Source organism: Corythoichthys intestinalis, chromosome 15 (genome assembly GCF_030265065.1).
Source record: "Corythoichthys intestinalis isolate RoL2023-P3 chromosome 15, ASM3026506v1, whole genome shotgun sequence".
In the NCBI taxonomy this organism is placed as follows: Eukaryota; Metazoa; Chordata; class Actinopteri; order Syngnathiformes; family Syngnathidae; genus Corythoichthys; species Corythoichthys intestinalis.
This window is the reverse complement of record NC_080409.1, coordinates 23,048,671-23,061,674: the sequence shown is the minus strand read 5'-3', so window position 1 is coordinate 23,061,674 and position 13,004 is coordinate 23,048,671. Positions and strand designations below refer to the sequence as shown.

At 38.9% G+C, this 13,004-nt stretch overlaps 1 protein-coding gene across 1 annotated transcript in view; it reads right to left on the bottom strand.

Moving 5' to 3' along the window:
- LOC130930733 (leucine-rich repeat and fibronectin type-III domain-containing protein 2) overlaps positions 1–3,008 on the bottom strand; it is a 189,129-nt gene extending 186,121 nt beyond the window's left edge. Inside the window, exon 1 of the mRNA XM_057858798.1 lies at positions 2,423–3,008. The gene's annotated coding sequence lies outside the window, so the exon portion shown is untranslated. The remainder of the gene's footprint in view (positions 1–2,422) is intronic.
- Positions 3,009–13,004: the final 9,996 nt, after the last annotated feature.

Genomic DNA, 13,004 nt, shown 5'->3' with positions numbered 1-13,004 from the left:
ACCAACTCAGGACATCCCGAGTCGAGGTCAGCAGTACCCCATCTCCGTTATATATAGTGTTACTTCCTCAAGGCACTTAGCACCCTATTATTTTGAGATCTTTAAAGCTAACAAATAAACAATTATAATGAACATCATTTGAACGATTCACTTACTGTATTTCCCATGTGCTGCACCCGCCAAGACACACGAGAAAAACAACACTTTATTCTCCGATGCTGCACCACTGTTTCAAATATCGCGCAGCGCAGCCATCTTTGAACACATGCCGGACTTTATCACTGCATTAAACTGTATTTCCGGTCACCATGAAGTTTCTCAGTGTATATATTGGTAAATGACTTCATGCACCGTTCCTTGCAACATCCTGTAGTCGTGGCCGCTCTCTCTCCACTTCCGTATTAACGTCCCACCTACACTGCCAGTTCTCATGGGACTAGCGCGATTCTTCACGTGACAGCGCTACATTTTGTGGGCAGGCAGCTCTTACTATTCATTATGATGCAGTTCACCCGGTTACATTAAAAAAAAAAAAAATTTAAAAAGCGATATTGGATAATTTCTCGCGGCACACCTGATGATCTTTCACAGCACACTAATGTGTCACGGCACACCAGTTCAAAAACACTGAAATAGACTATTATTCAAACTCACATTCATATCTATGAAAAATGTACTGTAGGAGTAGAGAGGAAAAATCCATGCACATCCAGGCAGAAGTTATGGAAGGTATGGACTCATGTGCAGGCTCATTAGCATATTTTGATGAATTATAACCTAACCATTCTGTAAACACAGATTGAATTGACCATTTAAACAACAAAGATCAACAAAAATCCATTTTTGCACAATCTGTTGGTTTTCCTCGTTAAATATCACAATAACTTTAGTGTATAATTATTGACTGTACACATCCCAACTATGTAGCACTTATTGAAAATGATAACAACATCTGTTATTGCGGTTACATTCTGTGCTGAAAATGTGATGTAGGCATCTTTGAAATCAAATCACAATGACTACAGACCACAAATTGAGCTGCATGCAGTGAGTCATTTTGCGCCACAGGCATTCTGATTTTATAAATTAGGGGGTCATGCTTTGACAAAAAGACAAAATCGAAAAGCACTATATGGAGGAAATGAATCTTCCACCCTAGGAGTGTCTAGGACACAGCCTGGGGCCAACTGCAGCCCGTCGCAAATTATGGAAACATCATTGAATCCAGAATCTTAGGTTACCTAAACAGTACCTCTTCATGAGCTCAGGAGTCATAACCTGACATAATGACAGGTATCGACATAATTTAGCATTTTGAATTGAAAGTCTATCGCTGTAAATGGTAACCAATAAGTAAATATGTTTAAAAAGATGACCAAAAAAAAAAAAAAAAAATCAATAACAAAAATAAATCAGATTCAGATCCTCCGTCTGGGATTTGAAATTGGCCCTTCCATTCTTTGATTTTTCTGAAAGCTTCCCCAAGAGAAAAAAAAAGTTTGGACAACCCTGTCCATCCAGAGATTTTTCAAGTGTGGGTGGGGGCGGGGGGCAACACATTGGAAAGAAGATGAATGCCCCATTGAGGGAGGCGGGTGCTGCCTCCCACTGCAGCCTACATTCTCTGTGCTGTGGCTGGTTTTGTGAAAGCCATCTCAGACCTCCGGGTTCGACCCCTCAAGGAACTGCTTCTAATCCACAAGGAGGTGATTACAACGGGAGCGTGTGTGTGCGAGTGTGTGTTGTAACACTGCTTCCCAGGGAGCTTCGGAGTGGCTATCGATCCCACTATCAGACGCTCACATCCAGGATTGGCGATTATCCTCGCGCACGGCCTGATATTCCGATGGGACGTTAAGTTTGTCAACATAATCAACCGTGAGCACATCGATAGCATACGCAGACTGTGCGGGGTGTACGAAATGAATAGACACAAAGCCACTCTAATCACACGGGGGTATTAAAAAGTGATTGCGCTACCCACTCCCACCCCCGTATCTATTCTTGTTCACGTGCACACGCACAATTTGCACACCTACAAAGCGCATCCAGTATTAGTATGCACAAGCACATCACATGCATCGAATCCCACGCAGCATCGCTTTCGCCGCATTTAGAACACAGCGAGGGGAAAACACCCGCTGAAACTCGAACAGTCTCAGCAGTCGGTGCCGGACTGATCCCATTGCAATCGGTTTACCTGTGATTATCTCGGAGCAAACGTGATCCACCTTCCAACACACCTCCGGCACTGGAAAATACGCGCAGTGATAGGAAAAAAAATGCCTTGGACTATTCATGATGAAGGCAAGGCTATGCGTTAAATCCAGTCCGATGCAGCATTATAAACAGATTGTTTCGGTTTTATCTTGCACATATCATGACAGCACCCGCGGACATGCATGAGCTTTGTCTTTCTTACCTTTGGAGCCGGATAACTATCCATTAAATGTCAGCGCAGGGTCTAAAGATGGGTATTCAATTGCCCTGGTTCTGGGCTCCAGCCGCTCCCTTCGTCCATCTACTCAATCCAAGATCCGAACTGCATAAGCACCAGCTGCCTGTCCAACAGCATATTCGCTTCCTCCCTTGAGCTTCTTCCTTGACGAGGAAAAAATGTCACTGGCAAGATGCTCTGAAAAGCTGCGATGAAGAACGTCGCATCGCATTTGAGGTGTTCCCTTGGAGTAAGAAAAAAAAAAAAAAAAAAAAACAGTCGTTGGCTGGTATGAGTCGGCTCTCCAACAGTATAATATTTCCAAGGGTGATTTCAGACTCTTGATGTATATTACTGCTGCATACTACACAATATGTCCTTGCTACCGTCTCCCCTTCTTTACTAAATGTCCAGTGGATCCTGAAAGTTGACCAAAATTAACATTTTAGAGTCATAAAATACAAATATGTTTTCTAATCCATGTAAACGGACTTCGATGGTATTGACGAATATATCTAGGTGGCACACTGGAACTCTAAGGAGCCGCTGGGATGATGAACACGCCGGCAGGTCATTTCGCAAAGGAGCGCATTTACGCAAACTTGGAGGGGGGAGAGTGCGCAATGGCTGTGCGTAAAAGACACAGTTGGGTTGCACGCTCCACAGCCTGCAGTGTCGTGCTGTGTGCAGGAGATTAAGGAGCAACTACGGATTAGTGTCTTCTTAGCGGTATTTAGCATTCACAGGAACAAAGTAGCCTATCTGTTGTACTAAGTGAACCAGTTCACCAAAACAATTTCATTTTTTCCACCAATTTGACCTTTATAAAAGGTTCCCCTCAAAGGGAGAGAAAAACAGTAGGCTACAACGAACTAGTATAGTTTTAACATTTTTACTAATTAATAATTGTGGTATTTAACATGTAAGAGAGTCAATTAAAACACTTATGAATGAGCATTGCGTAATATAAACGTAATGTGATTTAACTTTTAAATAGGTCTTTTTCATTGTATATGGCGGAAAAGACAAGACTGAAAAAGCAGTTTCTGCTCTTGCACTCCTCTTTAAAAGAAACTGCTGTATTCTAAGCCAAAACAACTGTTGTGTTTGACAGAACAATATGTCTATATGCTGCCATAGAAGATTCATGGCGCACTAACTAACTAACGAGCTATTTTTAATGTGTCCGTTTTACCCTGGAAACCCCCGTTTACAGACGTCGCGCAACCACTTTTGTTTCAAACCAGCCATAAAACGAAAGGAATTAATTATATTTATTATTCAAAATGTCTGTCAGTTTTAGCTTAGAATCATGAACTGATGTCTAATATTTAGTTTAAAAAAAGAAAACAACTTAAAAACTTATTCACTTGCATATTTTAAACCTTTAAACAAATTACGTCACAATGAAAAAAAGTCTCAGAACTCACAACTCTTCTCAAACCTCATAACTATCGCTTAATTGTATTTTTTTTTTGTTGCTGTCGCATTTTCTATATGTTAGATGATAAATAATCGATCCAAACAAAGAAAAATTGGGGGGGGGGGGAAACCATTTAAAAGGATAAATATATGAAAAAGAAAATTTCGAACACTCTTGGATGTCTGCGATTTCTGCATCGCAACCCTTGTTTTATTACTACGTTTCACCCATAAAATCCTCCCAAAAATATCCAGCTGTCGCCATTCACAGTTGTGTCTTGACACTCAGTGATACATGCTACATGGAGTCTTTTGGATCGAAACAAGATAAGTACGCGATAATATCTTGTTAAAGTCATGGCATCTGTAATTCTGCTCTCGCGTGCTCTCACCTCCAGATAGGGTTTCGCTGTTTTAAAAAAATGTTGTTTTTTAAAATGCCGTCCTGTTCAAAAATTTTCTTCCCCCAGAAAATTGAGATTTTAAGCTGTCCAATGATGTATCACTCATGCATACAGGACAATTTTGAAATTTGGCCAAATTAGGGGCCTCAGAGCGGAACTTCAAGTCACCTGAGTGTTTTCTGCCATATACATATTAGCTTTGTGCTTTTACAAATTACTGAACCCATCGCAGTATTTATCATGTAAGAGAGTCAAATAAACACTTATAAAAAAGCATTGCTTCATTAAACGTAACATGATTGCACAAATTGTATGACTTTTGTCCCCCTGAGGTTGCCGTACACAGCAAAATCTGTGGAGTTGATTTTTTGGTGTAATTTATTTTTGAGTTGATTCGTGTTGATTTGGGTGTTGTTTTGACACTAGCAGTGTTAAAGTGCCTATAACAGGATAAATAAAGTCTTAAATAGAATTATTATGTGAATTAGAATAATATTTTGAGACGGTTCGACCATATACAACAATTTGGCAAATTGCAGATGACAAGAAATTAGTCTTATAATCTGCTGTTTAGCCACACCTGCCATTATAGGGATCTAGCGTCCCCAATAGGATGATGACGTCGGCAGGGTCATTGTTTCATCTGATTTAGAATTAAGCCCATTGAGGGGGAATTATTCAGAACGAGGAAAATGCGACAAAGAGAGCCGCAAAATGTCATTGTTTCACTCTCTCTACTCCAATATTTTTACAGGATATTCTTTTAATAGAAATATTTTTTCCCAATTTCTAAATAAATGGTATGATCATGACAAATAACAGTCTTGTGCTAAATGAAATATGAAATATTAAAAATGCATTTATTCAGTACGACATGCCAAAATTACTCCATAGTGATCAAAACTGTCCACTTCTTGCACCTCCCAAACTATATTTTATGCCACCGGAGTTAGTCCGGCTTTTGTCATTTCCCTACCCCTGCTTCAGAGAGCGTTAAACAAACCAGGAGGCGTGACAGCTAGCCGACATGCTAACCCGAACCAAGTAATGTTTCAAAGTCTTATTCTTGGCTTTTGAAGCGAATAACCACACAAAACTACCCAGGATAATGTCACACGGTGGCAGGGTTGTCGATTGTCTTCGCTGATCAGCAACCTGCCTGGCGGCAAGCAAATTACAGCTCATCGGACTCGTTCCCCTGCTGTGGGGAGAAGAGCTCATTTGCCGGGGAAGCAGCTAGAGAGTACCACCGGACACACCGGCGCGCGTAGCTGCCACATGGTCAACACGAATATGGCGTAAAGTAATGCTATGCTTTACGACAGGGCGATGTGCCGTTGTTGTGCAGCTAACATGGCAGGATGTGTTTAAGCAGAACTTTTATACATGTCCTTCCATGATAAAACTTAAGTAAATAGTTCTTTATTTAAAGAAAGTTCGTAGTGTTTACTTTGTAATCGCTGTATTCGCGGCCATTTTTAACACAAAGTTGCAATTTCTGATGGGGTTGAAAATTTGACAGAACACCGGGCACACGAAAGGGGCAATAAGCCGAGTATAGAGGGGGGTGCGCGACAAGCCGCCGATCGCCGGCCGAGTGGCATTCTCGGTGGACAATCAGCCACAAAATGCAAGCCACTTCCGTATTAAAACGTGTGCCATGATCCCAGTATTTGACATAATACAAAATACGATATTTACTCACTTCCTGGTAAGTCCAATGGTCCCACAGTAGTAGGGCTTGTTTTGGCCAATATCCGCGGTGAATGGGAACCTTTTGAAACCCAAAAAGGCTCACACACCTCTCCCTGGTGCAGCAATAATTTTCTGCAACACATGGCGTGATGCGAAAAATATACAAATTAATACGCAAAATCAATTGAATCCGCAGTCCATCTGCATGCTGTAAAGCAATGCTGTATTGTGAGATGCTGACGCACATTCGCATTCCTCCTCAAAAAACGGAAGTTATTCATTTTCATGGCGCGGGACTAAAAAAATTGAAGAAATAAAACGATCGCTTCCACACACATCAAAGCGGTCCATTTCACTCAGGAGCATAAAATATGGTGAAATATGAAATAAACATGTGTTTGGTGTCATAGGTACTTTAAGGTCGCACTTGGTGCGGTGTCAATTAAGTGAGTTGAACACAGACACCGCTGGCAGAGTGAAATGTACTCACTGAGTTAATCAGCCACACCCAGTTTAAGTGCACGTGTCAGAAAAGAAAGCAGGTGCAAAGACTTGTGGTGAAGTGACACCATGACTGTCAGTAGTGTTGTCTGTAAATAGGTGGGGTGTGTTCGGCTGAAAATACATATAATAGTGTGCCTGACTTCTGTGCTTACTTAACGAAGGCAAATTACCTCTGTTACCTCTCACGAGTGTAACAGTAGGGTACAATTGGCAGTTGGGCCCATTTTCTGCACTAGGGTCCCCCACTCATCCAGATTATTAACAACATCGCAATGAATATTTAGAATTAACACTCCCTTTGTAAGAAAACAAAAGGTGGTTACACATTTTGCATGTAAAAGGTTTGAATAGGAATTGAACTTGTTTGAGTATTTTATTTAGTCTTCCTTAAATCATTTAGGCATTTTTCATTTAACTACATAACTTAATAGTTACTTAAAGCAGTTGTGTGAAACCACTTAATATAAGGTCCTTCCATAATTACAGTGTTTCATTTTTTTTAGTGTAGTAGTAGAGGGTATTCTCTCATTCTCTCTTTAAAGGCAGGAAGGGGCTCGTTCTCTGGTAACACTTTACAATAAGGGTCCCTTAATTAACATTAGTTAATGCATTTTTAGACTATAACTAATGTTTAAGTAACATTACAATAATTAATATAATTCCTTATCTAACATTTATTAATATATTAATTAATATGAGTTAATGCATTAGCTAATGCATTAGTTAATGCATAACCAGACAGTAACTAATGGTTTGGTAAAATTAAAAACATATATAGGCCTATATAGGCTTAGGGTTTTAGGGTTAGGGTTTGTTAACTTAAGCATTTATAATTTCTTAGTTAAGGGACACATGTTTATTAATATATTAATAAATGTTAGATAAGGGATTAAATGAATTACTGTCATCTTACTTAAACAAGATTTTATTGTCTAAAAATGCATTAACTAATGTTAATTAAGGAACTCTTATTGTAAAGTGTTACCCATTCTCATACTGTGGTAACTTGACTAAGGAGTTTAATTTACTCTATAGCAATGCTTGTAACTCAAATTATTTGTGTTTTGTATTCACCACTGAATGCATTGGAGATTTATTCACTCGGGTCCTTTTTTTATCCTTTTAATCCTTTTTTTTGTTTTTGTTTTAATTTTTTTTTTTTTTTTTTTAACATATTTTACAGTAAATAAAGAAACAATACCCATTTATAATGAGATGCGATTATAAGGTGTACCTTAGCCAAAAGTCACACAATGTACACACACACACATTTTTGTCTTAGAGGCTCCATTGTACAGCCAATTTGACTCTGAGGTTCCAGTCAACACCAGTTCAAGTGATATCACTTTGATAGAAAACAAAAAAATATATATATGGAGATTAAGTTAGATAAAAGTTTAGTTGTCCAAGCCTCAAGCTCACCTCTACTCGGGGCTATCTGCCTCAAGCTATATGTGGGAGACACGTACAATACTGGATAAGGAGAACCATTTCTGAAATGGCGAATAAATATATTTGCTAATCGAGTGTACCACCTGTGACAATGTTATACACCAACTTAATAGAAGAAAGGCATTGAAGAGGTGTTGCCATCGCTTGTGGTTGCTGCTTCATTTTTGTTGACTCCAAAGCATTTGTTTAAAGTATTTAAAAGACACCCCTCCCTCTCTCTCTCTGTCTCTCTCTCTCTCTCTCTCTCTCCCCCTCTCTCTCTCTCTCTCTCACACATACACCCTTTCACACGCTCTCTTTATCAACATGATGCGGAATATCATGCCTGGTGGTGCTTACCCACAGAGAGGGATCATAAGCATCTTTTTATTCTTGACGCTCCCTCCTTTTTTGAGTTCCCTTCTTATCGAGCCAGACAGTTGGAGATTTGAATGCTGTGCCTGTTTTGCCCACTATGCCATTTATCTGTGTTTAGATCCTCTTTACAAATACACTGCTAAAGCAACGTGAGTTAAAAGAGGACAACCCAACTAGAAAATAACTTTTTAAATTTCCTATTATGGCGAAAACATGCTTTGCTTTAACATTGTCATGAACAGCAAATAGTGCAGTTGCAAGTTTTTTTTTTTAATTGTCATTCTTTTTGGAAATAACATTTGGTTTCAGGAATGTTTTTTAACGTATTAACGTGAGTCCTTCACCACTCAATGAACATAACATTCAACACCACTGCTCTACTGTGCAATTTTGCTGACCACATAGACATCCCTTAATGACCTCAGAGACTTCATATTTTAGTGACTACTTGAAGGATAATAACAGAGCGCACTGGTCTCCTGATCATCACAATGAGTTCAATATATTTAAATAGCCTCCATTGCCACAATATTGCAATCCCAGTAGAAAACCTTTGGTATAATGTAGCAGGACCTTTGTTTATTGAATATGTAGCTGACATAGCAGGAACAACTGCTGTTCTCATAGCAGTTTATCCCAGCAACCCTGCTGAATGTTTTGACCATCATCAAAATTTTATATTTGGTGCCTAAAATAAAGTAAGTAAAGATATATGAAGCTTTAATTTTGTGATTTTTATGCAGTGCCCCATATTGTACACTCACATTACAAACTAATGAAGTGTTATGGTGAACCACCACTTCAGGAAATATGAAGACTATCCAAACACAATTTTTTAAAAAAATATGAGATAACACACACGTTAAGTGAACTAGACAGATGAATAAACAACAATGAAAATTAAATATGTGTGGTGCGTTAACAAAATAGAGGTAAGGTAGTGACAATGGTAGGAGTATAAAATGTATGCCGAACTACTAAGTCAAAAGATATGCGTGAAAAACGTCATGGTCAATGTCTTTGCAGCAAGTAATCTTTGTCGTGTAGAGGAGGAGAATGAAGGCTTTCATCTACACTTAAAGGACACTTCAGTATTCTTAAGTACTTACTTGAAGGTACTCTCTGGAACTGGTAAGTACTGCTGCTTTTAGTCAAATGACTGACAAAACTGCTGATATATAACTATAAAGTGCATTAAAGCATTAAAAAAAAAAAAAAAAAAACATTAATGTGATGTTGCGTGGGAGGACAAGTATTGTAGGTACTGCACAACACTTGACCTAATGCATGTACTTCACAACAGTAATGGGAATGCCAAAGAAAAAAGAAGAAATAAGATTATAAATTGACATGAAAAAAAAAAGAATGTCTCTTAAATTAGGTTAGGCGGGATTGGTTAGAAATGGGTATTGACTGGGTTGGTGACTATGTACTTTTTAATCAGTTCCAGTGCTTAAAACAGTTTATGAACATGTCCTTAAAAAAGGAAGAACAAAAGACAATACTTTTTCCAAAAAAAACAATAACCATACAGTCATGTGAAAAAATTAGGACACCCAATTAAATATTCAGTTCTTTTTCATGAAATGTTCACATATCAAAGTCTGATATTGTTTTTCTTTATCACTGGAAAATAAAGTGATTTAATTGGAGGTAAACAAAAAAACAACAACAACATTATTTTACTAATTAAACCAAATATACTGTATCAACAAAAATGCATATTCGAACTGATGAAAATTTTAGGACACCCTACCACATACAGTAATAGGTAGTGTTACGCCCTTTGGCTGAAATAACTTCAGTGAGACACTTTTTGTAGCCACCTACCAGTCTTTGACATTGGTCTGAAGAAAGTTTGCCTCAGTTTACGCAGATACTTTCAACAGTAAGATGTTTGAGGGGTTTCTTGCATGTACAGCAAGGGCATAGGTTTGGTCTCAACATTGGTAGGGACCATATAACAGCATAATCTGCATGTACACTTTTTGCTGGGGACGGGACATTTATAAGGCCAAAAAGACTGGGTGAACGGGGGTCAGGGCCACATTTCTCACCAATATGAACCTAATTAATTAATAGGCAAAATGAGCAATGCAAAATAAATTTGTATTGACTTATACTAAGTTTCATGTGTATTGGTTCATGTGATACACCGTTCGATTCAAACCTTTGTTTTCAAAAACTACGAAAGAAACATTTTGAAAACTATGAAAGAATCAATGTTTGGATTTTATTAGCAAATTTAAATTGCGATATTTGAACACAAATTATATGAACATACACAAGAAATACAAACTTGTTAATCATCAATTAACTATAAGGGGGTAGGCCTTAGTTCACTACATTTTTTACAGTTTAATTAACATTAACAATAGAAAACATACAGGAGAATATATCAAAGCAGCTTCCTCCTCAAGTTCGAGAAATTTACACGGATTAATGTTATGCTAACTTTGATGCAGATCGGACTGTCAGTAGATAAATTAGTGGTGTGTTCCCCGCCTCCGCAACATTGACGTCTTTTTACATTACATACAGTGGCTGCTGCTGGCGAAAAAAACAACAACTTCTAATATCTCTTGTCATGTTGTATTTCTGTCGGGCTGTGAATGTGTGTGTGTGTGTGTGTGGAGGGGGGTCAAGTCATCAGCCAATCAAACGTGTGTTTGAGGGGAAGGCAAGTGAAAAGGGGCCAACGTGAGTCCGAACCATAGACTTCATAACCATAGAACCATAGACTTCATAACCTAGAGTTATGAAGTCTATGTCTGAACATTATGAAAGTATTGTAATAATACACTTAATAATGGTCGGGTCAATTATATCCTTATAACATATGGGAAGACAATCTAAACGACCTATACCACTGAAGTCATTATATAATGCAAATAAGGTTGCTTAAAAGTTGGTGGGGACAATTTCAGCATCCTGAAAAGTTGGTAGTGTTATGTCCCTACCATCCCTATACAAACCTACGCCCTTGATGTACAGCCCATTTCAAGTCACCCTACAGCATCTCAATGGGATTAAGATTTGGGCTTTGACTCGACCATTCCAGGACTCTTCATTTCCTTTCAGCCAGTCTTTGGTGGATTTACTGCTATGTTTTGGGTCATTGTCATGTTGCAGGGCCCAGTTTCGCCACGGCTTTAAATTTTTCACAGATGATCGCACTTGTTCCTTAAGCACCCTCTGATACACGATAGAATTCATGGTGCATTCATTGATGGTGAGCTGGCCAGGTCCTGCTGCAGACAAGCATCGCCAAAGCATGACACTTCCACCTCTATGCGTCATAGTTTGTATGAGGTTCTTTTCTCCTGGAATGCTGTATTGGGTTTACCAAACATGTCCTCTGCTCTGGTGTCCAAATAATTCAATTTTAGATTCATCTGTCCAAAGTACATTATTCCAGAAATCCTGGTCTTTGTCTACATTCACTCTGGCAAACTTCAGTCTAGCCTTATGTTCTTCTTGGAGAGCAAAGGTTTCCTCCTTTCACACCTCCCATGAATGTTACATTTGTGTTGTCTCCTGACTGTAGAGGCATGCACTTTCACATAAACAGTAGCAAGAGCCTGCTGTAGGTCCCGTGAAGACAATTTAGGGTTTTTGGAAACTTCCTTTAGGATCTTGCGGCCTGCTCTCGGGGTTAACGTGCTTGGACGGCCATGGGCCTTTAGAGATCTTTTGAAACACCTTACCAGACTCATAAGCGTCTACAATCTTCTTTCTGAAGGCCTCAGACAGCTCCTTTGATCCCACCATGCTGTTTTCTCTCACTTTAACAGTCAGTCAATGTTAAAAGTATTCTGCGTTGAGGAGTGGGGCAGACTTTCTTCAGACCGATGTCAAAGACTGGTAGATGGCTGCAAAAAGCGTCTCATTGAAGTTATTAACACTAGCGATTAGATGGTAGGGTGTCCTAACTTTTTCCTCAGTTCATATATGCATTTTTGTTGATATATTTGGTTTAATGAATAAAACAATGTTAATTTTTGTTGTGTACCTGCAATTAAATCACTTTCTTTTCCAGAGATAAAGAAAAACAAGATCAGACATTGAAATGTTAACATTTCTTAATAAAGAAATTAATATTTAATGGGGTGTCGTAATTTTTTCACATGACTGTATTTACAGGGCAAAATTGAAAACCAATAACTAAACACCACTAGGTTCTGGTCGGGAAGACAGTTCTCCCCAACCGTGCAGGTTCTACTGTCATTATGCATTTGAGCATTGAAGTACCCTAGTAGACTGTGGTAGTCCTTAAAAGGGGACACTTTGAGTAGATTTAGGTCCAGTGACCTGCATCCTGGAAAGAGATACCCTTAGCCAATTTATTACTCTGACTTACTTTAGGGACACCGCCCTGGTGAGGTGTTCCAGACATTGGGAGGTGGTGTGGACGACCCAAGACAAGTGTACTAAAAAGCTGAGCACAAATGGCAGCTCCTATTATTTGTGCCTGGTCTGGACTTCAGAATTTAATGGATCGGTTATTATTGCCATAATGAGAACATTTCCACTTCCCGTGTGCTCGTCTCTTTCCCTTTTGGTCTGGGACCAACACATACCAAGGTTGACCATTGCTTGGCAACCTAACTATAACTATAGCTCAGGACTTTCAGATTTTCCCTTCGTCCTAATTTAGTCTTTCTGCTTGTTGTCATTTAAGTGAAAACTCTCTGCAAAAGGTTTACCTTTTACTTTTACTGTGCTTGATCATT